This window comes from Globicephala melas, chromosome 5 (genome assembly GCF_963455315.2).
Source record: "Globicephala melas chromosome 5, mGloMel1.2, whole genome shotgun sequence".
NCBI classification, from domain to species: Eukaryota; Metazoa; Chordata; class Mammalia; order Artiodactyla; family Delphinidae; genus Globicephala; species Globicephala melas.
The window spans coordinates 132,644,677-132,672,091 of NC_083318.1; the positions used below are offsets into that span (position 1 = coordinate 132,644,677).

Consider the following 27,415-nt stretch of genomic DNA (forward strand, 5'->3'; position numbering starts at 1 on the left):
CATTACCCATAGGCCTCTTCGGTAGAATTCATCTTGGCTAAGAGCTGCATACGCACACATGGGAAAATCCTGAGCTATACCAAATACAGACTTTGAACCAGGCAAATCAAAATGATTGGCCAAAGGAAACCCAGAAGAAATGCCCCATATAAGTGATCCAAACTGCCACGAGGGCACGACTCTCTCTCTGAGCCCACCCATTTGTGTCTATCCCCACGTACTGTACTTCTTTTTTCCCTAATAAATACTCTACTTGTTTCACTACTTTCCATCTTTGTGGGAATTCTTTTTCTGCAAAGCCGTAGGGCCAGGGCCTTGTCACTGAACACTGTTCTAGTGGCTAGGATTCGGTGCTCTCACCGCTGCGACCTGACCTCAATCTCTGGCTGGGATCTGAAACCCTGCTTCAAGCCGCTGTAGGCCAAGGCCACCAGAGATCAATCATGGAAATGATACTTCATCATATTTACTCGTTCTCTCCACATTCAAAGGAGAGAGGATTGTACAAAAGTGAGGGTCATTGGGGATCGTCTTAAAATTCTGCCTACCACACATGTTAAGCTACAGTGAAAGAAAATAGATCAATATCTTCATGCCTTGGGGCTGTAGAAAGAAGGGATTTTTAAAGGGGGCATGAGGAAATTTTCATGGATACTTCTGATTGTCTTAATTGTGGTGATTGTTTCATGGGTGTGTACATATGTCAAAACATCAAATTGTACCCTTTATATATGTACACTTTATTGTGTGTCAATGACACCTCAATGAAGCTGTTAGGGGGAAAAAAAAGTAATTAACGCATTTCAAATTCTGTAAATTGAGAAGTGAAAACTGCGGTTTTAATAAGGTCTACCTAAAGGGAAACAAAAACTTCAATTTATTGTGGAAACCAAACAATTAACTAAAATTTAAGATCTGGGCTCAGAGGTCTACATCAATTTAGTAACTAAAAAAGCTATCTATAAACCCTTAATTAGGATTGTTATTCTGTTCTTAAAGAAAGCGTTTGGAATGGAACTCTTAATCTAGAGGCTACTCTATTACCATGACTTTGAACTATCTGTCTTCCTGTTTCCTTAAATTTGGATAAACAGTAGCTGAGCCAAACGTCAAAAGTAAGGCAAGAATAGCAATAGCAGCGGAGACACAGGGAGAATGTTCCAACTCAGATTATTTTAAGTTGACTCAAACTAGTTCACAGCAGAAGCCACTTGAGTAGGTGTTCTCTGTGTGACCAGATGTATAACATCCCTACTGGACATCTTTGACTGATGGAAGTTGAAATGGCAAAAACCTTCCACTGCCCGATATTGAATTAATGTCAGTGCAATTTAAAAAAACAGACACTGTATTAAGTTTTTTTTAAAACAACCATAGTCTTTTAAAAAGTGGTAACCATTTCTTCCAGATTCCGTATTCCATTTCCACCAAGGTTCTAGTTGGCATAATGTTGTGTGAGATAGCTTGATTAAAGAAGACGTTATAACTGAACCTCAAGTAATAGACATGTCTGTTGGCCTGTCTTAGCTTCCAATGTCTTATTATGACTGAGACAACAACTGCTAGAACACATAATCCTTTCTTCTTATGAAAAAAAAAAAAACTTCAAGTTTTCCTCTTTCATGGGCACATATTTTATTTTCTCCAGACCTGTGTCTCAGATATTTAGAGCTAGTAGAGAGTAATGATATAGATTGGAAGCTTTGAAGTCAGATGTATCTGCGTCAAACCCCTGCCTTTTCCTATGTGACCTTGGAAAAGTAACCTAATCTTTCTAAGATTCAGTTTTTTCATCTGTAAAATTATGTTATGATAACAGTTAACATTTATATATTAGCATTTATAACAAGATACAACCTGTACACAGCAATCTAAGCCCATTATCTTATGTAGTCCTTAAATGATCACACAAGATAACTCTGTTATCTCCATCATAGGGATGAAGAAAGTGAGTCCTAAGGTGGCACGATCAATAAGTGACAGAACCCAGATTTGAACCCCATGATTCTGATCTCAGAACCTGGCTCTTAGCCACTGCACTAAATTAATTGCCTCCTTCATAATGACACAGTGAAGGTAATGTATGCAAAACCACTCCTTACCCAGCACACACATGACTCCTAATAGGGGGAGCTATTATGAATTTCATGGTTCTTTGCCAAGTTTGAGTCCCTTCCTTGTCACTGCCCAAACTTTCCTAAGATTATTGGTAAAATGATGTCTTTTAAATTAAAAATAAATTAATAAAATAAAATTTTAAACTTTAACAGTTATTTATGAAATATTATAAGTAAATTATTAATTTTCCTTGTCCTGAGTGCTGAACCTCTTAACAGGCATGCCTGGTTCCAGTCTCTGGGCCCTACCCCTGAATCTATCACCCAGATGCTGGCATAATCTTTCTAAAATGCAAATCTAATCATGTTACTACTCGACTTAAACTTCTCAGTGTCTCTTTAATGTGGCATGGGACTTCTGAAACCATCCAGCTTCAACTTGGGCCCCACCCCTTTGAGAACCCTCGAGACCCTGGAAGGAGAGGAACAGGGCCAGAGATGCGGTTGGGGTCGGTTGCGTGTCCTCCTGAATGCACAGGACGTGTCCTGTATTTAAATGACCTTTCCTGCTTCCTGTATTGACTTGGTCGGGTCTACCTAAGTGTCCTATATTCAGCTCTTCTCAATACTTATGAAAAGTTGGTGCTATTTTTCCACCACAGTAACTGGAGCTTAAGTCTCTTAAATGGCAACTCCAGCCCCAAATTATTCCTCCACACATCTGTACAACGTGAGTTGCCCTCTCCTGCAGGTCTGGCTGAGGGAAAACCAGAAGGAGGGACTTAGAATTAAAATACATATTTTTCATACATAAGAAAAGAAAAGACTGTTCTTTGGCTAAAGTCCCAAGTCATGAAGAGGGAACCACCATTAATTACGGATAGATCAGTGCTCATGTTCTGAAAAATCACCCAATCAGCAAGAGCCTCACTCCAGTAACTGCTTCTGAGAGTTAGCAAATCAATGACATCCAAGCTTCCGAAAGTCTGCCAATCAGTGACAACCCCATGTTTCAGGACAACAGCCAATCAGTAAGTGCCTCATTCCAGTGGCCACACTAGCACATATGGACTTTCTGAAAGTCCACCGATCCCTGAAAGCCAGGCTTCCCAAAACATTAACTCAGTAATACTGTGCCTTACGAGTACAGCTCTTCCTTGTGCAAAGGGGAAGTTCATCTTTTTTACATCAGTTCTTGAGTCGTTCACAAGTTTGCAATTCTTTCAACAGTTCAAACCCTGCTTACAGCTAGTTATGAGCTCTTACTTGTGAATGACAAACACACCATCACGACCATGATGTTATCAAATTCAATTTTCATTCCTTGCTGTGTGGCCTTTAATTTGTGTATATTTGAATCCCAAAATGCCAAAACATAATATAAATTTTGTAATACATTTTCTGATCAGTGAACATTGATTAAATGAGGAAAAAGTCCTTTGGAAATTCTCTGTACAATTCCCAATTGTTGATTTAATGTTTTAAAAATTGTAGAAAGACAGATATAAATCAGTATAAAATAACTAAATATAAGAAATGTAATTTCTTCAACTACTGCCAAAGATGTGATAAAATAATAAATTTTTATGGGACATTCAGATGAAGAAGATAAAATAATCACAGCAGAAGCTGTAATGGCTTTCCACACTGGATATCATCCGCCTTCATCTCAAATAACTGTTGGAATGTGCTGCTACCAGAAGTATTTTCTGATCCCAAAATTACAAATAAATTATCAGAGTGAAATCTATTACAACAATAAAAACGTAATAGTTCCACTTATTGTTACAGAGCTTATGGAAAATCTAATGCCTTAACTTTTTACAACATAGCTATAGATGCAAATAGCCATAATGCAGAAAACATGTTCCCTTTGTTTGTACAATTACTTTTCTCATGAAAAAGTGTTACTTATAAGGCTATTGTGAGTAAAATCTCTTCCAGATGAGACTTCAGAAGGGTTCTATTATTGTGTTAGGAGTTAATGAGAAAACTGTACTGCTTTTGGTGGCAAAACCATGAATACAAATTCTGCTAGATATTTGCATGAAAGTGCAGACAATGTTTAGTCAAAGTTGAAGCAAAACATGAATGTAAGGTGTTGGCTATCCTGCCATATTCTGCAAATGCTGTTCAAACGTCATCTAATGTCCTTTCTACTGACATTGAAGTCATTATGAAATTTTTCTCCTACTTCAGCATTTATATTGTTCAAACTGAGCAATTAAAAGATTTTTGTGAGAACTGCCAGAAAGAGAAATTAAGAAAACAATCCCACTTATAATTGCATCAGAAAGAATAAAATGTCTAGGAATAAATTTAACCAAGGAGGGGAAAGACCTTTACACTGAAAACTATAAGACATTAACGGAAGAAATTGAAAAAGACACAAATAAATGGAAAAATGTTTTGTGCTCATGGATTGGAAGAATTAATATTGTTAAAATGTCCATCCTGCCCAAAGCAATCTACAGATTCCATGCAATCCCCATAAAAATTCTAATAGCACTTTCCACAGAAACAGAAAAAACAACCCTAAAATTTGTATGGAACAGCAAAAGATCCCAAATAACCAAAGCAATCTTGAAAAAGAACAAAGCTAGAGACATCACACTTTCTGATTGCAATCTATAAAACAAAGCTACTGTAATCAAAACAACTTGGTATTGGCATCAAAACAGACACATAGATCAATGGAACAGAGAGAGAGGCCAGAAATAAACTCATGAACATAAGGTCAAATAACTTACAACAAAGGAACCAAAAATAAACAGTAGGGAAAGGACAGTATTTTCAATAAAAAGTGTCAGGAAAATGGACAGCCACATGGAAAAGAATGAAACTGGACCACTACCTTACACCATACATAAAAATTAACTCAAAATGGATTGAAGACTTGAATGTAAGACCTGAAACTATAAAACTACTAGAAGAAAACACAGATGGCAAACTCCTTGATGTCAGTCTTGGTGATGATTTTTTTAATCTGACACCAAAAACAAAGGTAAGAAAAGTAAAAATAAACAAGTTAAATTAAATCAAACTTAAAAGCTTCTGTACAGGAAAGGAGACCAGCAACAAACTGAAAAGGCAGCTACTGAATGGGAGAAAACATTTGCAAATCATATATCTTGCAAGGGGTTAATACTGAAAATATATAAAGAACTCATACAGCTCAGGAGCAAAAAACAATCTGATTTAAAAATGGGCAGATATTTACACCCCTATGTTCATAGCAGCACTATTTACAATAGTCAAGACATGGAAACAACCTAAATGTCCATCAACAGATGGATGGATAAAGAAGATGTGGTATATATTTTATATATATATATATATATGTATGTATATATATATACTCACACACACACAATGGAATATTATTCAGCCATGAAAAAGAATGAAATAATGCCATTTGTAGGAAAATGGGTGGACCTAGAGATTATCATACTAAGCAAAGTCAGATAGAGAAAGACAAATACCATATTATATCACTTGTATGTGGAAATCTAAAATACAACACAAATGACCATATCTATAAAACAGAAACAGACTCACAGACATAGAGAACAGACATTGTTGCCATGGTCGGGGGTGGTGGGGTGAGAACTGGGAGCGTGTGGTCAGCAGATGCAAACTAGTGTATATGGGATGGATAAACTACAAAGTTCTACTGCAGAGCACAGGGAACTGTATTCAATATCCTGTGATAAACCATAATGGAAAAGAATATTAAATATATATATATATATATATATATGAGTCAGTTTGCTGTACAGCAGAAATTAACAGAACATTGTAAATCAACTACACTTCAATAATTTTTTTCTTTTTGGCTGCACCACGTGTCATGCAGAACTTCCTTGACCAGGGATTGAACTCATGCCACCCCCCCGCCCCCAGTGGCAGCACAGAGTCTTCACCAATGGACCACCAGGGAAATGCAATTTTTTTTTTTTTTAATAAAATGAGCAGAAGATCTGAATAGACGTTTTTCCAAAGAAGACATACAGATGACCAACAGGTACATGAAAAGATACTTAACATCACTAATCATCAGAGAAATGGAAATCAAAACCACATAAGATATCACCTTACACCTGTTAGAATGGTTTTTATCAAAAAGACAAGAAATAACAAATGTTGGCAAAGATGTGGAGAAAAGGGAACACTTGTGCACTGTTGGTGAAAATGTAAACTGGTGCAACCACTATGGGAAACAGTATGGAGGTTCCTCAAAAAATTAAAAATAAAACTATCATATGATCCAACAATTCCACTTCTGGGTATTTATTGAAGAAAACGAAAAAATGTAAGCAGGGCTTACCTGGTGGCGTAGTGGTTGAGAGTCCGCCTGCCGATGCAGAGGACACGGGTTTGTGCCCCGGTCCGGGAGGATCCCACATGCTGCGGAGCGGCTGGGCCCGTAAGCCATGGCCGCTGAGCCTGCGCATCCGGAGCCTGTGCTCCGCAACGGGAGAGGCCACAACAGTGAGGCCCGCATACCGCAAAAAAAAAAAAAAAAAAAAAGTAAGCATTCCCAAGTTCTTTGCAGCATTATTTAGCTAAGATATGGAAATGACCTAAGTGTCCATTGATGGATTAATGGATAAAGAAAACTAAATATATATATGTGTATATATATATATATATACATACACACATACATACACACACATTGAAATATTGTTCAGCCATAAAAAATAAGGAAATTTTGCCATCTGCAACAACATGGATGGACCTTGAAGGCATCATGCTAAGTGAAGTAAGTCATACAGGGAAAGACAAATTTCATATGATCTCATTTATATGTGAATTTTAAAAAACAGCAACAGAAACAAATGAACAAAATCATGCTCATAGATACAGAGAATAGATTGTTGGTTGCCAGAGGCAAGGAGTGGGATATAACTGAAAACAGTGAAGGGGGTCAAAATGTACAAACTTCCAGTTATAAAATAAATAAGTCATGGGAATGTAATGTTCAGCATGGTGACTATAGTTAGTAATACTGTATTGCATATTTGAAAGTTACTAAAGAGTAGATTTTTAAATCTTTCATTTTGAAATCAGCTATACTTAAATAAAATTAAATTTTTTTTTTCATTTTGAAAAATACGCACAATGATACTCATTTTGCTGTTTGCTGTGTTAGCAAAAAATGCAACAACCTAAACGTCCATCAGTAGGGGACCAGATAAATGAAGAATGATATATTTATATGATGGAATAACTATGTAGCAGTTAAAAAGGAATGAACTAGAACTCTGTATATCAACATGGATAGATCTAAAAGAAATAGTTGGGAAAAAAAAAAGCAACTAGCAACCACTGATATGTTTTCTGTCCTTATCGTTTTACCTTATCCAAAATGTTGTATGAATAAAATCACATCCCTAATGAGATCCCTAATCTCATATCCCACTACCTCCCAGACCAGTTCTGTAGAAAATAAAAGACTAGGTCTAGACTGTAGAAGTGTTTAGATAGAGCTGCCACAACTGAACCTTCTCTGAATCTGAGCAACTACTCCTGGCTGTAATAGAACTCTTCTAAGATCAATTGTACATCTTTGGCTACCAATCATATTTAGTCAGCAGATTTTCAGAGAAAATGAGGGACACAGGTAATCTGCCATTACGGAAGCTCCATTCTTTGAACCATCAGTGGCATTTCTGTTAATTACCTATTATGTGACAGAATTTACAGGTCTTACCTATAGTATCTCTTAATATTATTTATATATAAACTTTGTAGCACATATTTATTAATATAAATGTATTCATAAAATCATTCTACGTTTAATTGAGGCCATCTCTCAATATCCAGCAGCTTTGATCGTCAATCCTGCTCAGTTTCCGTATTTGCTAATTTACTAACTTGCTAACATTTATTTGTAACCCCAAAATCAATATTTACAGTCATTTTATGGTCAATCGAGGACATGTGCTTGCAGAGAGCATCAAAAAAATTGAGTTGCCTTATATGCAAATTCCTAGCTGAGGTCAAACAAGGTAACAGCCTTCTAATTTCAACTCTCATACTGTAAGAGTGTCCTTTTTGGTCTATTTAGTGCCACATTTTTGTATTTTGTGCTTTTTGTTGGTGATTTCATTGCCTAAAATAGCTCCCAAGCATAGTGCTGAAGTGCTATCTAGTGTTCCAGAGTGCAAGAAAGGCTGTGATGTGTCATATGGAGGAAATACATGTTAGATGAGCTTTGTTAAGGCATAAGTTATAGTGCTGTTGGCCGTGAGTTTAATGTCAATGAATAAATAAAACGTGTTTATTAATAAGGTGTCTTTAAACAGAAACACACATAAAACAAGGTTATGTATTGATCAGTGGATGAAAATATTGTGACCAGAGATTTGCAGGAACCTAACCCTGAATGTCTTCTGGGAGCAATTGTTCAGTATTTGCTAATTCACTGCTCAAGGCAACTAAGTAAAGCATAACTACCTTGATAACAAGAATTGCGTGTGTGTGCTTAATCAGAAACAACTTTCATAAAATATAATACTTACCCTTACTATTTGTGACACACTTCGGTAATGTCTCTTATGTTTCTTTTATAATGCTGCTTATAATTGTTTCAACTCCCCGAATTGACAGGTCATGACGGGCATCTGGAAAACACTGCTCCAGCACACACAGAAAGAAAACCAATTTTTCTCAGTTTAGCAAATAAGGTCAACATTCAACATTTATGGGAAAGATAATGCGCCAAGTTAAGTGATCGCATTCTTAAGAAATTCGATGAGTGGTAGCAGTACCTTCTTAGGTTTTCATTATTTTTCATCTTTTCAGATGCCGTGTTAGTTTCTATTTTGCCATAGATTATGTAGCAGCTGTTGATTGTAAGAACCATTTAATTCATGGACACCATTTCTTTCTGAGATTTGAGGGAGTTCATAATTTTCTGTTGATGAAGCAGTAAAGAAAAGGTTGGTTTGTGATCAAGTTTGAGGCATAGGGCCAGAAACTTGTAACCAAGTTTGTTTATTGATTACACTGTAATCAGATGTTTAACTATGTCTTTTAAGTCTTTTGTCATTTATAGTTATTCTTGTACTCTATGCTCTTACAAAAAGCACTTCGTCATCAGGGAGATTCATAGAAAGGCTGTGGAAGCAGTTACAACCAGTTCCACATCAAGATGATGACCATGCAAGGATTCCACCCATAACAACTCAAAACAAGAAGCTGTCCTGCCCTTGGGGCCCCTAGGTCAGGCATCCAGAGATTTTTACTCCCTGACAGGCAGAGTCGATGTCCCTACTCAGCCTTGAAGTAGTTACAGAAGACGGACTATTGCCCTTTTGCTTCCCATAAGAATATGGGAGTAAAATCTCTGAGAGGGGAATGAAACTGGGGGAAAGGAGGCAGGGCATAGCCTTTGAAAGAATGACATAGCCCATGGATATGACATAAACTGATTGGAACCAAATGGGTCCAAGATGGTGGACAAGTCGACTTCCACTAGACCTTGAGGAGCCTCAGTATACCTCACTGTAACACATCAGCAAGCCAAATGTCACACCCACAGGCGCCATGACAGTTCCAAGGCCGACCAGAAGGATCAAAAAGTGGGCGGTGGCCCAATTCCTGGAAATCCCCCCCCTTCCCGAAAGTAGCTGGAATACTCCTCCCACTCACTAGCCTATGAAATTACCCACCCCTATAAAAACTGACAACCCCATACCCTGGTACCTTTCTCACCTTCTGAGATGGCCCACACTCTGTCTGTGTTTCTCTCTAAATAAATCCACTTCTTATCTATCAAAAAAAAGAAAAAAGAAAAAGTGGGTAGCTATTCCTTGCATGCTAAACAGGACTAACTTTTATACTTTTCAGCAAATATTTGGTTGGAATAGTTCTGTGTGGGCTATTGGTTTGAAGGGGCAATAGTAAGATTGCCCAGGCTTTGTTCTGCTAGGTTATTGGTACAATGGGGAGTTCAGTTCAAATTAGTCTGTTCTGCCAAAGTAAAGTAAATATTTCCATCATGACTATCAATCAGTTGTTAATAACAGCAGTGTTAGGAGAGGTTAGAGAGTGCTGCTAAAATAAATTAGCCCCAAATGTGGGGGCTTAGTACAATAGAGGCTTATTGTTGCTTGTGTCACAATTCAAAGTAGCTCTCCTGTAGACAATGACCCAGGAGCCCAGGCTGTTTCCATCCTATTTTTCTATCATCTTGCAGCTTCAATCTCACCCTGGCATTACCTATCTGAAGTTGGGGGAGGAAAGAAAAAGAGAGTGAAAGACTATGCTGGGTATTTTAGGAATCAGGCCTGGAAATGGTTCTTTACTTTTGTCCACATTCCATTGGCCAGGACCCAGTCACAGGGCCAAACCAACTCCAAGGGAAGCTGGGAAATGTGGAGGAACATGTGGATACGAAAGAGCACGAATAATCTCTGCACAGACAGAGAAGATTCTCCAGCCTTGATGCTGGAGAACCCCACATTTCTGCAGGGGACCTGTATCCTGGTTGATTAGATATGGCTGAGAACACTTCTAGGTAGCTTGGAAGCACTGTTTAACTCTCTATCTATGGTTGTTATGAATAAATATAATATTAATAAATATTATATGTATATTATAGTTATTGTCTTTAGCAAAATATTTGAGGTCCTCCCTAAGACAATTTTGAAGACGGGACTAACAAGGAAGCAAGCCCACAGTGTGGATTACTCCTGCGTACATCTCATAAGACCTCGAATTAACATTTTTCGTAATGTGGCTCCTAGGTCACTTGAATCTGAATCACCTCGATTCACACTGTTAAATCTAAATTTGTTTAAAATATAGATCTCAAGGATCTCAAAATCTAACTAAGCAGAGCTCAGAAATCTGCATTTTAAGATGTTTCTTAGTTTATTCCTGTGTGCACTGGTATTTGAGAACCACGGCCAACAGGAAAACTGAACTATCTTCCACCTGAAGGTTGAGTCTGCCTGTGACGGAAAAGTAAGCTCAGATCTAAGAGCCAATTTCAATCTTCTCTTCTAAATGAGAAGAGCCAAGCATAGCAGATTCTAGGATTTAAATTGTCATCGTGCTGGCTGAAACAGATGATGACAGAGCCCAGATGATCAAGGCCAGAAAAGGAAGGAAGCAGGACAGGCTTAACTTGGACACCAAAACGCCTCAAAACTTGATTTTTGATGTGTGTGTGTGTGTGTGTGTGTGTGTCTGTGTATAAATATCATCTCTACACCTTCCTTTCCCATTACGTTTTCTAATGCAACCCTTCCCTGCCCTTTAAGTGCTTACTGAGCGAAAGCCACCTACCTACCTAGCCTTTTGGCTAATATGAAGTGATGTAATAATATCCTCATCATAGGACTGCTCTGAGGATTCAACAAGATATGTGTGTGACGTGTTTAACTCAGTCCCTGACACCCAGGAGGCTAAATCAGTTCCAGCAGTTATCAAAATCTAACACAACCACTGACAGACCTATGGCATTTCTGGGCTCTCAGAGTAATCCCACATGGGCCAGGAAACTGAAGGCCCTGATATATCATTACCCAAGGAAGGGTTGTAAATGGGTGATATAGGTGTCCCCAGTAGGTACATCATGGCATCCACCGGGAAATGAGCTGGGAATGCCAGGTCACCCAAGCACACCCTGCCCTATGGAGGAGTGCCAGGGTAAATGATACGTAGGCCAACTCCACCACTACTACCACCCAACACACCCACTCAGAGAAGTTTTTAAGCCAAATGTAAATCAGTGGATAACTTGCCTACATTTGCCTCTTATAGACATAGCCTTGGAGTCTCCTCAAACAACAAACCACCTATCAGTTCAGAAAATGACAGGGTTCAATTTGAATGGGTCTATCTGCTCCCTCACAGGGACGTAGCCAGGAAGAAAGAGAGAGAGAGAGAGAAAGAGAGAGAGAGAGAGAGAGAGAGAGAGAGAGAGAGAGAGAGAAAGAGAGAGAGAGAGAGAGAGAGAAAGAGAGAGAGAGAGAGAGAAGTACGGGATGTGGGTGGTAAAATGCCTAAAGCCACAGGAAGAATTATGCTATGATGTTTTGCACGAGCTATTATAAATTTAAATGAGCAAAGACTAACTAAGACAACTTCCCCTTTAATTTTGGCTCCTAAGATCTGAGCAAAGCTAAAAAGAGGACTGTTGGTTAGCATGGAAAAGAAAGATTCTTCCACAATATTAATGGAATGGTCACAGGAAAGGGAAAATAACATGCTGTGTTTTTCAAACTGTAGGTCGCAACCCCCATTAATGGATCATAAAATCAATTTTAGTGTATTTTTCATGAAAGAATAGAACAGAGCATCATACATAGTAAGGGTATTTGAAAAAAAAACGATTCAGTTTGTATGTGTATTTGGGTTACAACGTAATATTTATTTTTTGTAATGGATTCTAGTAGGGAAAGTTTTAAAATGTGTAGCAGAAAACTGACTGCTCTAGATTCACAAGGAGTTTGAATCCAGGCCCCGTCCCTTGCTAATTTTATGACTTATGACAAGCTTCAATTTCCTCAGTTGTAAAATGGAAATAATACCTACAAGAATTCTTGGGAAGTAAAACGGGATCATGTATATAAACTTCTTTAGCACAGTGTGTGCCACAAAATAATCACCTAACAAAGGTCAGTTTCCTTCTTCTTTCCACTTCAGGTATTACGTGTACAAACAGATTCTGGCATCACAGCAACAGTCATTTAATTTCCCTTGGCCTCCGTTTCTTCATTCTGCAGTAAAGGAGCTGAACTAGACGAGCTAGTGCCTTGCCTGCTCTACAACTGTCTGATTTAATGAAAATGGTCATTCTGTTATCACATTAGAGAGATTCTCTTTGAAAGTATTGCAAATCCCAAGTGACAAATAGATTTCTTAAAGTCATCTTTTTGTTTGGAGGTAACTGTCGATTCATATGCAGTTGTAAGAAATAAAACAGAGATCTCGTGTGTCTGCGACAGTAAGAAATAATACATGGACTCTGTCCCCGATTTCTGGCACACAGCTTCTAACGCCTTTGGATCTTCCCAGGGAGTTGTGTGTGTTTTGTACACTGATGAGATGGCTGGGGGCTGGGGGCTCCTGGATAGCTTCAGCTGGATGCTGGCCACAAGAAAGACCAAGGCATGATTAGAGCGCTGCAAATCTCAAGAGACGAGAGAGAGGCTGAAGATTGAGCTAATCACCAATGGCTAATGACTTAATCATTCCTACATAATGGAAACTCCATAAATACCAGTAAATCACAGGGTTCACAGAAGTTAGTGAAAAATCGAGGTACTGGGAGGGTGGTACACCCAGAAAGGTCATGGAAGCTCCCTTCACCCCGTTCCCATACCTTGCCTTATGCATTTCTTCTATTTGGCTGCATCTGAGTTCTATCCTTTATAATAAACCAGTAAGTATGGTGCCTAAGTTCTGTGAGCAGTTCTAACAAATAATCGAACCTGAGGAGAGGGTCGTGGGAACCCCTGACTTAGAGTTGTTCAGCCAGAACTTATGGGAGTCCTGGGACTTGTGATTGGTTTCTGTAGTGGGTTGAACTTATGAAACTGAGCCCTTCATTTGTGGGATCTGATGCTAACCTCAGGTAAGAGTGTCAGAATTGAATTGAATTGCATGACATCCAGCTGGTGTAGGAGAATTGGTTGGTGTAGGGAAAAACCTTGTTTTGTCAGTAAAAATAGCTCTGGAGTACCCTTCACTCTGTTTTCCCCAGCGGTAATATCCCACAAAACTGTAATACAATATCTCAACCAGGATGTGGACTTTGATACAATAGCTGATCTTATTCAGATTTAGGTTTCTTTGTAGGTGCCAACTGGGGTTGATTAGTATTGGCTAGAGTACAAGCTTGGAGGCTGCTTTGAGTCCTGATTTAGCGGAAGCACGTGTTTCTCACAATTAGCAATGTGCCCCCAGGATTGAGAGAGTGGTGACGTGATTGCTACAGATGTGCTGACTTCTGCAATAAGTGAACAAGATGTTGAAATTAAACATTTCGAGCTTGGTGAAGTAAAGTATCTCTGTTTTTATATATTATAATGTTTTAACACACCAAGATCCAAAGGAAGAGTATAAAGTTATCTCTTCATCCTGAAATTATATGAGTAGTTCCAATGTATTTTTAGGTGGAATAACCTACTCACAGCAGAGAGAGCAAACCTTCAGAAAATCAACCGTAAAGTTTTCCTTTGGGCCTCTTTGCATAATTGAACTATTTTCATGTTAGTGCCTGAATTACTGCTTTATGTTAAAGGACAAAGGCAACCTTAAATGGGAACATGTATTTGTTCCATTTTTGTCTACAAATTCTGCACGAAATCATGAGATTCGTCAACTCAACTGAGAGATGAATGAAAGAGTTTGGACAGAACAACAAATTTAAATAAATGTTTTTCTCAAAAGTCTTTTTAAAGTAGGTTTAACTATGAGGTAAGAGGCCATAGGAACCGTTGCTTTCAGGAAATGTAAATCTGATATTCGGCTTTCTCACATCAAATAGCCTGCAGAGCTGCTTTTGAATGTCTGACATTCACTGTTACGAACGGCAGTTTTATATAGTGAAAATGGAGCACACCTTTGGTTATTTTTGTCTCAGCAAAATGCTATCTTAAGTTAAAAGAACTATCCACATAAAGCAACGCCTGGCATATAATAAGTATGAGACAAATGGTAGCTGCTACGACAATGATGACGATGATACCACATTCTTAGCTTTGTAAATTTTAGTAAACCATTTAACTTTTCTGAACCTCAGTCATCTCATTCTCAGAGGTGAGGTGGAGTGAATAATAACAATGCCTTTTATGCCTACTTCACAGGGTTACTATAAGATTCAAATTATTATTATTAATATTATTATTATGTTGAGGAAAGTTCCCTCTCTGCCTACTTTCTGGAGGATTTTTATCATAAATGGGTGTTGAATTTTGTTGAAAACTTTCTCTGCATATATTGAGATGATCATATGGCTTTTCTCCTTCAATTTGTTAATATGGTGTATCACGTTGATTGATTTGCGTATAGTGAAGAAGCCTTGCATTCCTGGTATAAAGCCCACTTGATCATAGTGAATGATCCTTTTAATGTGCTGTTGGATTCTGTTTGTTAGTATTTTGTTGAGGATTTTTGCATCTATGTTCATCAGTGATATTGGCCTGTAGTTTTCTTTCTTTGTGACATCTTTGTCTGGTTTTGATATCAGGGTGATGGTGACCTCATAGAATGAGTTTGGGAGTGTTCCTCCCTCTGCTATATTTTGGAAGAGTTTGAGAAGGATAGGTGTTAGCTCTTCTCTAAATGTTTGATAGAACTTTCCTGTGAAGCCATCTGGTCCTGGACTTTTGTTTGTTGGAAGATTTTTAATGACAGTTTCAATTTCAGTGCTTGTATTTGGTCTGTTCATATTTTCTATTTCTTCCTGGCTCAGTCTTGGAAGGCTGTGCATTTCTAAGAATTTGTCCATTTCTTCCAGGTTGTCCATTTTATTGGCATATAGTTGCTTGTAGTAATCTCTCATGATCCTTTGTATTTCTGCAGTGTCAGTTGTTACCTCTCCTTTTTCATTTCTAATTCTATTGATTTGAGTCTTCCTTTTTTCTTGATAAGTCTGGCTAATGGTTTATCAATTTTGTTTATCTTCTTAAAAGAACCAGCTTTTAGTTTTATTGATCTTTGCTGTCTTTTCCTTTATTTCTTTTTCATTTATTTCTGATCTGATCTTTATGATTTCTTTCCTCTGCTAAGTTTGGGGCTTTTTTGTTCCTCTTTCTCTAATTGCTTTAGGTGTAAGGTTAGGTTGTTTATTTGAGATGTTTCTTGTTTCTCTAGGTAGGATTGTATTGCTATAAACTTCCCTCTGAGAACTGCTTTTGCTTCATCCCATAGGTTTTTGGTCGTCGTGTTTTCATTGTCATTTGTTTCTAGGCATTTTTTGATTTCCTCTTTGATTTCTTCAGTGATCTCTTGGTTATTAAGTAGTGTATTGTTTAGCCTCCATGTGTTTGTATTTTTTACAGATTTTTTCCTGTAATTGATATGTAGTCTCATAGCGCTGTGGTCAGAAAAGATACTTGATACGATTTCAATTTTCTTAAATTTACCAAGGCTTGATTTGTGACCCAAAATATGATCTATCCTGGAGAATGTTCCATGAGCACTTGAGAAGAAAGTGTAATCTCTTGTTTTTGGATGGAATGTCTCTGGGATCCGCGCTGATAGCTGCGGCTCGCGCCCGTCTCTGGAGCTCCTTTAAGCAGCACTCTTAATCCCCTCTCCTCGCGCACCAGGAAACAAAGAGGCAAGAAAAAGTCTCTTGCCTCTTCAGCAGGTCCAGACTTTTCCCCGGACTCCCTTTCGGCTAGCCGTGGCGCACTAACCCCTTCCGGCTGTGTTCACGCCGCCAACCCCAGTCCTCTCCCTGCGCTCCGACCGAAGCCCAAGCCTCAGCTCCCAGCCCTGCTCGCCCCGGTGGGTGAGCAGACAAGCCTCTCGGGCTGGTGAGTGCCGGTCGGCCCTGATCCTCTGTGCGGGAATCTCTCCGCTTTGCCCTCCGCACCCCTGTTGCTGTGCTCTCCTCCGTTGCTCCGAAGCTCCCCCCCCGCCACCCGCAGTCTCCGCCCGTGAAGGGGCTTCCTAGTGTGTGGAAACCTTTCCTCCTTCACGGCTCCCTCCCAGAGGTGTGGGTCCTGTCCCTATTCTTTTGTCTCCGTTTTTTCTTTTGCCCTACCCAGGTACGTGGGGAGTTTCTTGACTTTTGGGAGGTCTGTCTTCTGCCAGCGTTCAGTAGGTGTTCTGTAGGAGTTGTTCCACGTGTAGATGTATTTCTGATGTATTTGTGGGGAGGAAGGTGATCTCCGCGTCTTACTCTTCCGCCATCTTGAAGCTTGTCTCCCGCATTTTCTGTTGACCAATTCCGGACGCTTTTTGTGGTGTTTTCAGTTCGTCTAACTGGGAGCAGTAGTTGTTGGAATTAATTGTTTGGTTTTCCGGAAGGAGCTCATAATAGGGGACTCCCTTCCAATCCCACCATATACACAACATCACCTTCTTTGGATGAAGACCGGCCTTTGGTGTGGTTGATGGTGGTTCATTTCGCTTGCCCCACGATCTCTTCCGTTCCACATTATTGTACAGTCTCCACTTTTCATCACCTGTCACAATTTGTTTTGAAAACGGGATCTTTTCATTACATTTAAGTAGAGAATCGCATGTGCAAATATGGTCAAAAGGGTTTTTTTTTGCTTAACTAATGTGGAACCCAAATGTCAAAGCGATGAACATAACCAAGCTGTTGCAAATGATTTTCAGCACTTGATTTGGATATTTTGAGTATGTCGGCTATCACCTGCATGGTATAACGTTGATTGTTCTCAATTATTGTTTGAATTTGATCGCTATCAACTTCAACTGGTCTACCCGACCATGGAGCATCGTCCAGCAAGAAATCTCCTGCATGAAACTTCTCAAACCATTACTGACACTTTTGATCAGTCACAGCACCTTCTCCATACACTACACAAATCTGTTATTTTGCATTTCGGTTGCTTTTTTACCTTTCTTGAAATAATAAGGCATGATATGCTGAAAATGTTGCTTTTTTTCCTTCCATCTTCAATATTAAAATGGCTACACAAAAATTCACCGATTTTGATAAGTCTTTTTTAAAATGCACGCTGATATGACAGCTGTCACATACAATCTAACAAAATTGTTTTTTTAAAGTTTTAAATTTTATTTTTGGCTACATTGGGTCTTCATTGCTGCGCAGGGGCTTTCTCTCATTGCGGCAAGCAGGGGCTACTCTTCATTTCGCTAGGCGAGCTTATTGAGGTGGCTTCTCTTGTTGTGGAGCATGGGCTCTAGGTGTGCAGGCTTCAGTAGTTGTGGCACGTGGGCTCAGTAGTTGTAGCTCGCGGGCTCTAGAGTGCAGGCTCAGTAATTGTGGCTCAGGGGCTTAGTTGCTCCACGGCATGTGGGATCTTCCTGGATCAGGGATCGAACCTGTGTCCCCTGCATTGGCAGGTGGATTCTTAACCACTGTATCACCAGGGAAGTCCCAAACAAAATTTTTTTGAATGAAGTTAAAGACAACTAAGTGCTACTAAAGCCATCTTATGGAAAACAAACAAACAAACCTTTTGGCAAACCCAATACTATTATTGTTATTAGGTTTTTCCCCCTTTCTCTATAGAAAAGGTAATTACACATAAAATGTCCTGGCATGTAACTCTAACATGATTCACATGGTAGATCTCACTGAGTGAAAGCCCATGGTAGTATTTTCCAATCTGCTGTCTCAACGCTCTTTTTTCCAGCCCCCACCTCCTGTGACTACTCCTTCTGCTACCACCTAGTGAGCATTAGTGAAATGCCCACCTCTACTGGGACTGTGGCCCTTCTGTGTTCTGGTGTGGAGGTGGCAACAGGAGCAGATTGGCAGACAGAATAGATGCGGGCACCAAATCAGTAGACATGGAAATTACAGCAAATTAACATGCACACATGCAGAATGTTCAGAAGAGACTGTACTGTACCAAAGACCATCACAAAGTAAACTATTTCTATCAAAAATTAAAACACTGTCAAAGTTAGAACACATAAATAGGGGAGACCTTCAAGATGACAGAGGAGTAAGACGTGGAGATCACCTTCCTCCCCACAAACACATCAGAAATACATCTACATGTGGAACAACTCCTGCAGAACACCTACTGAATGCTGGCAGAAGACCTCAGACTTCCCAACAGTCATGAAACTCCCCAAGTACCTGGGTAGTGTAAAAGAAGAAGAAAAAACAGAGAAAAGAACAGGGATGGGACCTGCACCTCTGGGAGGGAGCTGTGAAGGAGGAAAAGTTTCCATACACTAGGAAGCCCCTTTACTGACAGAGACAGGGGGTGGCAGGGGAGAAGCTTTGGAGCCATGGAGGAGAGCGCAGCAACAGGGGTGCAGAGGGCAAAACGGAGAGGTTCCCGCATAGAGGATCAGTGCTGTCCAGCGCTCACCTGCCCGAGAAGCATGTCTGCTCACCCGCCGGAGGCGGCCAGGGGCTGGGAGCTGAGGCTCGGGCCTCAGAGGTCGGATCCCAGGGAGAGGACTGCAGTTGGCTGTGTGAACACAGCCTGAAGGGGGCTAGTGCACCACAGCTAGCCGGGAGGGAGGCTGGACAAAGGTCAGGAGCTGCCTAACAGGCAAGAGAGCATTGTTTTGGGGTGCACGAGGAGAGGGGATTCAAAGCACCACCTAAACGAGCTCCAGAGACAGGCATGAGACACTAAGGCTGCTGTTGCAGCCACCAAGAAGCCTGTGAGCGAGCACAGGTAACTATCCACACCTCCCCTCCTGGGAGCCTGTGCAGCCCGCCACTGCCAGGGTTCCATGATCCAGGGACAACTTCCCTGGGCGAACGCACGGCGCGCCTCAGGCTGGTGCAATGTCACACTGGCCTCTGCAGCCACAGGCTCACCCTGCATCCGTGCCCCTCCCTCCCCCCCCCGCCTGAGTGAGCCAGTGTCCCCGAATCAGCTGCTCCTTTAACCCCGTCCTGTCTGAGCGTGAACATACGTCCTCAGGCGACCTACATGGAGAGACCAGGCCAAATCCAAAGCTGAATCCCAGGAGCCATGTGAACAAAGAAGAGAAGGGGAAATCTCTCCCAGCAGCCTCAGGAGCAGCAGATTAAATCTCCACCATCAACTTGATGTAACCTGCATCTGTGGAATACATGAATAGACAACAAATCATCCCAAAATTGAGGCAGTGGACTTTGGGAGCAACTGTAGACTTGAGGTTTCCTTTCTGCATCTAAATTGTTTCTCATTTTATGTTTATCCTAGTTTACTATTTAGAGGTTATTATCATAGGTAGATTTGTTTATTGATTTGGTTGCTCTCTTCCTCCATATATATGTATGTCCTTTTTCTCTTTCTATGAGTGTGTGTGTGTATGCTTCTTTGTGTGATTTTGTCTGTATAGCTTTGGTTTTACCATTTGTCTTAGGGTTCTGTATGTCCGTATTTTTTGTTTGTTTGTTTGTTTTAGTATCATTTTTCTCACTTATTATCATTCGTGGATTTGTTTTTTGGTTTGGATCCTCTCTTCTTCCTTTCTTTTTTTCATTATTTTTTAATTTTTAATAATTGTCTTTTATTTTATTAACTTTATTTTATTTTTTCCTGCCATTCTTTCGTTCTTTCTTTCCCCCCTTTTCTTCTGAGCTGAGCGGCTGACAGGGTCTTGGTGCTCTGACCGGGTGTCAGGCCTGTGCCTCTGAGATGGGAGAGCCAAGCTCAGGACATTGGTGCACAAGAGACCTCCCAGCCCCATGTAATATCAAACGGCAAAGCTCTCCCAGAGATCTCCATCTCAATGCTAAGACCCAGCTCCACTCAACAACCAGCAAGCTACAATGCTAGACACCCTATGCCAAACAACTAGCAAGACAGGAACACAACCCCATCCATTAGCAGAGAGGCTGCCTAAAATCATAATAAGGTCACAGACACCTCAAAACACACCTCCGGATGTGGTCCTGCCCACCAGAAATACAAGATCCAGCCACATCCACCAGAACACAGGCACTAGTCCCCTGCACCAGGAAGCCTACACAACCCACTGAACCAACCTTAGCCACTGGGAGCAAACACCAAAAACAATGGGAACTACAAATTGGCAGCCTTTGAAAAGGAGACCCCAAACACAGTAAGATAAGCAAAATGAGAAGACAGAGAAATACACAGCAGATGAAGGAGCAAGATAAAAACCCACCACACCTAACAAATGAAGACTAAATAGGCAGTCTACCTGAAAAAGAATTCAGAATAATGATAGTAAAGATGATCCAAACTCTTGGAAATAGAATGGAGAAAATACAAGAAACCTTTAACAAGGACCTAGAAGAACTAAAGAGCAAACAAACAGTGATGAACAACACAATAAATGAAATTAAAAATTCTCTAGAAGGAATTAATAGCAGAATAACTGAGGCAAAGAACAGATAAGTGACCTGGAAAATAAAATAGTGGAAATAACTACTGCAGAGCAGAATAAAGAAAAAAGAATGAAAAGAATTGAGGACAGTCTTAGAGACTGTGGGGTTTATCCCAGGAATGCAAGGATTCCTCAATATATGCAAATCAATCAATGTGATTGACCATAGTAACAAATTGAAGGAGAAAATCCATATGATCATCTCAATAGATGCAGAAAAAGCTTTTGACAAAATTCAACACCAATTTATGACAAAAACCCTCCAGAAAGTAGGCATAGAGGGAACATACCTCAACATAATAAAGGCCATATATGACAAACCCACAGCCCACATCATTCTCAATGTGGAAAAACTGAAACCATTTCCTCTAAAATCAGGAACAAGACAAGGTTGTCCACTCTGACCACTATTATCAACATAGTTTTGGAAGTTTTAGCCACAGCAATCAGAGAAGAAAAAGATATAAAAGGAATCCAAATTGGAAAAGAAGAAGTAAAGCTGTCACTGTTTGCAGATGACATGATACTATACATAGAGAATCCTAAAGATACCAGCAGAAAACTACTAGAGCTAATCAATGAATTTGGTAAAGTAGCAGGACACAAAATTACTGCACAGAAAACTCTTGAATTCCTATACACTAACAATGAAAGATCAGAAAGAGAAATTAAGGAAACACTCCCATTTACCATTGCAACAAAAAGAATGAAATACCTAACAATAAAGCTACCTAAGGAGACAAAAGACCTGTATGCAGAAAACTATAAGACACCGATGAAAGAAATTAAAGATGATGCAATCAGATGGAGAGATATACCATACTCTTGGATTGGAAGAATCAACATTGTGAAAATAACTCTACTACCCAAAGCAATCTACAGATTCAATGCAATCCCTATCAAACTACCAGTGGCATAGTTCGCAGAACTAAAACAAAAAATTTCACAATTTGTATGGAAATACAAAAGACCCCGAATAGTCAAAGCAATATTGAGAAAGAAAAATGGAGCTGGAGGAATCAGGCTCCCTGACTTCAACCTATACTACAAAGCTACAGTAATCAAGACAGTATGGTACTGGCACAAAAACAGAAATATAGATCAATGGAACAGGATAGAAAGCCCAGAGATATATCCACGCACATATGGTCACCTTATCTTGGATAAAGGAGGCAAGAATATACAGTGGAGAAAAGACAGCCTCTTCAATAAGTGGTGCTGGGAAAACTGGACAGCTACATGTAAAAGAATGAAATTAGAACCCTCCCTAACACCATACACAAAAATAAACTCCAAATGGATTAAAGACCTAAATATAAGGCCAGACACTATACAACTCTTAGAGGAAAACATAGGCAGAACACTCTATGACATAAATCACAGCAAGATCTTTTTTGACCCACCTCCTAGAGAAATGGAAATAAAAACAAAAACAAACAAGTGTGACCTAATGAAACTTAAAAGGTTTTTCACAGCAAAGGATACCATAAGCAAGATGAAAAGACAACCCTCAGAATGGGAGAAAATATTTGCAAATGAAGCAACTGACAAAGGATTCATCTCCAAAATATACAAGCAGCTCATGCAGCTCAATATCAAAAAAACAAACAGCTCAATCCAAAAATGGGAAGAAAACCTAAATAGACATTTCTCCAAAGAAAATATACAGATTGCCAGCCAACACGTGAAAGGATGCTCAACATCACTAATTAGAGAAATGCAAATCAAAACTACAATGAGATATCATCTCACCCCAGTCAGAATGGCCATCATCAAAAAATCTAGAAACAATAAATGCTGGAGAGGGTGTGGAGAAAAGGGAACCCTCTTGCACTGTTGGTGGGAAAGTAAATTGATACAGCCACTATGGAGAACAGTATGGAGGTTCCTTTAAAAACTACAAATAGAACTACCATATGACCCAGCAATCCCACTACTGGGCATATACCCTGAGAAAACTGTAATTCAAAAAGAGTCATGTACCACAATGTTCATTGCAGCTAAGTGTCCATTGACAGATGAATGGATAAAGAAGATGTGGCACATATATACAATGGAATATTACTCAGCTATAAAAAAAACGAAATTGTGTTATTTGTAGTGAGGTGGATGCACCTAGAGTCTGTCATACAGAGTGAAGTAAGTCAGAAAGAGAAAAACAAATACCCTATGCTAACACATATATATGGAATCTAAAAAAAAAAAAAATGGTTCTGAAGAACTTAGGGGCAGTACAGGAACAAAGACATAGATGTAGAGAATGGACCTGAGGACACGGGGAGGGGGAAGGGTAAGCTGGGACGAAGTGAGAGAGTGGCATGGATTTATATATACTACCAAACGTAAAATAGATAGGTAGTGGGAAGCAGCCACTTAGCACATGGAGATTAGCTCGGTGCTTTGTGACCACCTAGGGGGGTGGGATAGGGAGGGTGGGAGTGAGACACAAGAGGGAAGAGACATGGGGACATATGTATATGTATAACTGATTGACTTTTTTATAAAGCAGAAACTAACACAGCATTGTAAAGCAATTATACTCCAATAAAGATGTTTAAAAAAAAAGAAAACATAAATAAATTTCTCAGTGATGCGTTTACTCAAGGCAAGTACTGTTTCACACAAGCTAAGCTAATTCTTGAACCTCTTTTCTGCAGAGTACCCTCTCACTGATGTCAAAGGCTGTGTTTTCTGTGGAAGAGACAGAGTGGGGCAAGAATCTGCCCCACAAGAAATACCTGGTTAGATTTGGTAGGTCAGGGTCTTCGCGTGGAGTACTGCCAAAGTGCTCAGTTATAATGGAAATTTACCATCCTCTCTGGTTTGTCAGGGTTATAATTATGTCTGTATTGTCTGTAAATCGATGCCTGCTGTGTTTGAGTGGGCGGGAAGCTATACCAAAGTCATCTTCAAAGTTTGAAAATATGTGATAATTAATGTCATAAACATGCCCAAGTTGCCAATCAGGAAACGACTGATTCATTATTCAGGAATGTTGATGCTGTTTTTAGCAGGGCTGCATTTCATCAGTATCTAACATCACGTCAGAGGATGAAAATAGTAGAAGGACGCAATATCATAGTGCAAGCTTTGACTTATTCAGTACATTATAAAACCACATTTCTAAAATGATTCTAGCTTGCACTGATGCTGGCAAATCAATGAAGGAGAGTTTTAAACAGGCACACTACAAAAGAGCAGAAAAAGTATACTCCACAAATAATTTTGTAAAACTTTAAGTTTGAATTACATATTTTAATGACAAAATTAGCCCTATAAAAATAAGAAAACAAACTTCTCTGTACTCTAATGAAATAGGAGCAGACTTCTTGATAAGTCACTGTCAAGATGAGAAGACTAAAACGGATTTTGACAGACATCTTCCAATGTACAAGTGAATGATACCAAGAGAGTCTAGTCAGTAGGTCACTTCATTCAGCTACTTGAGATATATAAGTTATACTTAACTCTCTATTGTCACCAATATTTCAAATAAGGAAGGATATTTTAACACCAGATTAATAGGAAAGATTACATTTTAAAGTGATCATCTTTCTCAAGACGGAATAGTTGACAACGATATATGGTATGCATATATCACATTGTCTTTATCGTTTTCATTTCATTTTATATTATTGACACCTTTGTCATGAACCAACTCTGACTTGAAGACAAGCACTGGGGAACCACTCTACTAGGTGGAAATCTTAAGTGACATTTATGGTATAGGGACAGTAGAGCTCTTGGATACTTCAACCAGGGTCCGCTTTCCATGAATACAGTGATACTGAAGGTTCAGTGCCCTCACTTGTACACCCCCTCCCAGAACCCTGGAAGGGGGCCCAGAAATATATTCACATGTCATATGATTTTGAAATCTACAAAAGTAAGATATTTTAGCCACAATTAGTGAAGACCTCTGTCTCTTTCCTCTCTGACTTCCTCTTAGGTTCACTGGTGTGGCCACAGGCACTTCTGGAGTCCAGTTAAAGTGAAAGGTGAAATGGGGAGATCTTCAGTTTGAGGTGAGTGGGATATATTTACATGACTCACAGTCATTTCCGTGTATAGTGAAGTTACTGCTAGCTCTCTCAGTGTAGAGACAGCTTCCTGGAATACCACTACCACGCACTGTGCCAACTCACCTAGCGTCGTGAAGTTGCAAGGATACAGCCAGTTCAAGAAATGAACCTCTCATGTTGCAATCAGCCCCAGAAGCATGTGCGCTGTCAATGAGAAACAAGGTTTGAAATCCATGGAGACAGAAGTTAGTCTGCAAAAATGCTTCCAACACCAGACATGCAAAATGGCAGTGGAGGATTCAGTTCTCATCTACAGCTTGTCAAAGCAGAAGTTCTCTCCTGTCAAGATTATACACTCAATGATGCAGTATACACAATTATGAAAACATCGTGCATTATTATTATTTTTATGGAAATGGTATACCAAAGTTCAACTGCAATTTGGCAAGATGTTTAATAGTTTTTCATTTTAAGTGAGGAACTACAAACTACTGATGTGGTTTTGGCATAAAGCACAGCTTCTTTTATAACTTAAATGTATCTAATAAATAACTAAGAAAAGTTAAAGGGACTAAATTTAAAATAAATAACTAAAAAGGTTAAAAGTTTTCTGCTTTACAAAAGCAGTAAAGATGAGGATGAGATAAATTGAAATTAATCTAATGTTGAAAAGGGAACCGTAAAATCTTTTTCCAATCATACTAAAAGCAATAGTTTATTAAGAGAAAGTGATAAATTTCAAACAGAAGCAACAAGTAGGTGTTTAGATTGTTTGAAAATCTAAATAACAAGGAAAGGTGAATTATTGGAAAATGGTTTAGATTTTCTTTTTGCTTATTTGACATCTACAAAGATATAGCAAGAGATCAATATATGAGGACATAGACACAAAACTAATCAATGTGTCACTAATTCAGAGTATTTACAATCAACAACTGCACAGGGAAATTTTTAATGAACTGAAATCTTTATGTTCATAAATGGAAGAAATATGAGAGCTGTTTTTCCAGATTTGACAATGTTATAGGTTGAATTGTGTCCCATCAAAATTTGTATAATTCATATGTTGAAATCCTAACCTCCAGTACTGCAAAATATGACTGTATTTGGAGATAGGGCCTTTAAATAGATAATTAAGTTAAAATGGGGTCATTGGGGTGAGGCTTAACCCAATCTGACTAGTGTCCTAATAAAAAGAGGAGATTAGAACACAGACAACAAAGACCAAGAAGTCACCTTGTGAGGACACAGCAAGAAGGCAGCCATCTGTAAGCCAAGGAGAGAGGCCTCAAGAGAACACCTTGATCTTGGACTTCCAGCCTCCAGAACTGTGAGAAAATAAATTCTGTTGTTTAAACCATGCTGTCTGTGATGTTTTGTTATGGCAACCCTGGAAAACTATCTGAAATTTTCTGCAATCTGAAATTTTCATGGTGACATTTCCAATAATAAGTTGTGAAGCTGGAAGAAACTTTTCTCAACAATCATCAATAAAAAATAAATGTCAATCGACTATGCTAAAGCAAAGACCAACTAGTCATTCTATTCTCTCTAAACATACATCAAAGAGTATGAATGTAATAAACATAAAATAGAAAGTATTAAAGAGCCACACAAGGCAGTTAATAAAAATATTTTTATGAGTTTTTCCATATTTGTGAGATTTGCCGGCTTTTAAAAATGTGTTATTTGTTGTGCTTAATTTTCTCATTCTACAAGAAAAGTTATTTTCTTACCTAATTTTATATTATTTTTCTTAAAAAGTACTCTAAACTTGTACAAGCTTCAGTCTCCACAAAACCTGGATTCACCCCTCACTTCACTTATCTCACTTCTCAGTAACAAATGAACCCGTTCTTGTCACTCTCCCTAACCAGCTGCCTCCTAAACCTGTCAAGTGAAAAGCTTCAGAAACTTTCCTCACTACTCCCTGAGTGTTCTAATTTACTTGGTCCTATGTGAGACCCTGACAATTTGTACTTCTGAAAAGTTCCAGAGGTAGTTCAGCCCAGGTTGAAAACCACTTTCCTGTGATGCCAGGGGTGCCACATTTGGTACTTGCTTTACAAAGGGTGAGCCATCACTGATTATGGGTTGTGAAATCAATTGAGTGAATCCCAGTCAGCATCGTTTTGTTTTGTTTTTTCTCAACATTTTCTAACAGCTTTACTTCAGCATGATTGATTGGATTAATTTACAGTGTTTTTTCAGAATGTTCTCAACATATGGAAAATGGTTTCTTTTCCTTTTCTTTTTTTTTTAACCACCCCGACCCTGCTTCCCCAGCTTGGTATCCATACATTTGTTCTCTACATCTGTGCCTCTATTTCTGCCTTGCAA

At 39.2% G+C, this 27,415-nt stretch overlaps 1 protein-coding gene and 1 long non-coding RNA gene across 2 annotated transcripts in view; one reads left to right on the forward strand and one right to left on the reverse strand.

Annotated features, from left to right (window-relative positions):
* LOC132597372 (uncharacterized) overlaps positions 1-25,050 on the forward strand; it is a 272,819-nt gene extending 247,769 nt beyond the window's left edge. Inside the window, exon 4 of the long non-coding RNA XR_009564136.1 lies at positions 25,003-25,050. This is a non-coding gene — a long non-coding RNA (uncharacterized lncRNA). The remainder of the gene's footprint in view (positions 1-25,002) is intronic.
* The window catches only part of DSPP (dentin sialophosphoprotein), a 107,098-nt gene that overhangs the window by 12,829 nt on the left and 66,854 nt on the right, over positions 1-27,415 (reverse strand). Inside the window, exons 2-7 of the mRNA XM_030865709.2 lie at positions 26,312-26,403; positions 25,199-25,279; positions 9,780-9,836; positions 8,834-8,979; positions 8,585-8,696; positions 6,385-6,518 (exon numbers count right to left, since the gene is read on the reverse strand). The gene's annotated coding sequence lies outside the window, so the exon portion shown is untranslated. The remainder of the gene's footprint in view (positions 1-6,384; positions 6,519-8,584; positions 8,697-8,833; positions 8,980-9,779; positions 9,837-25,198; positions 25,280-26,311; positions 26,404-27,415) is intronic.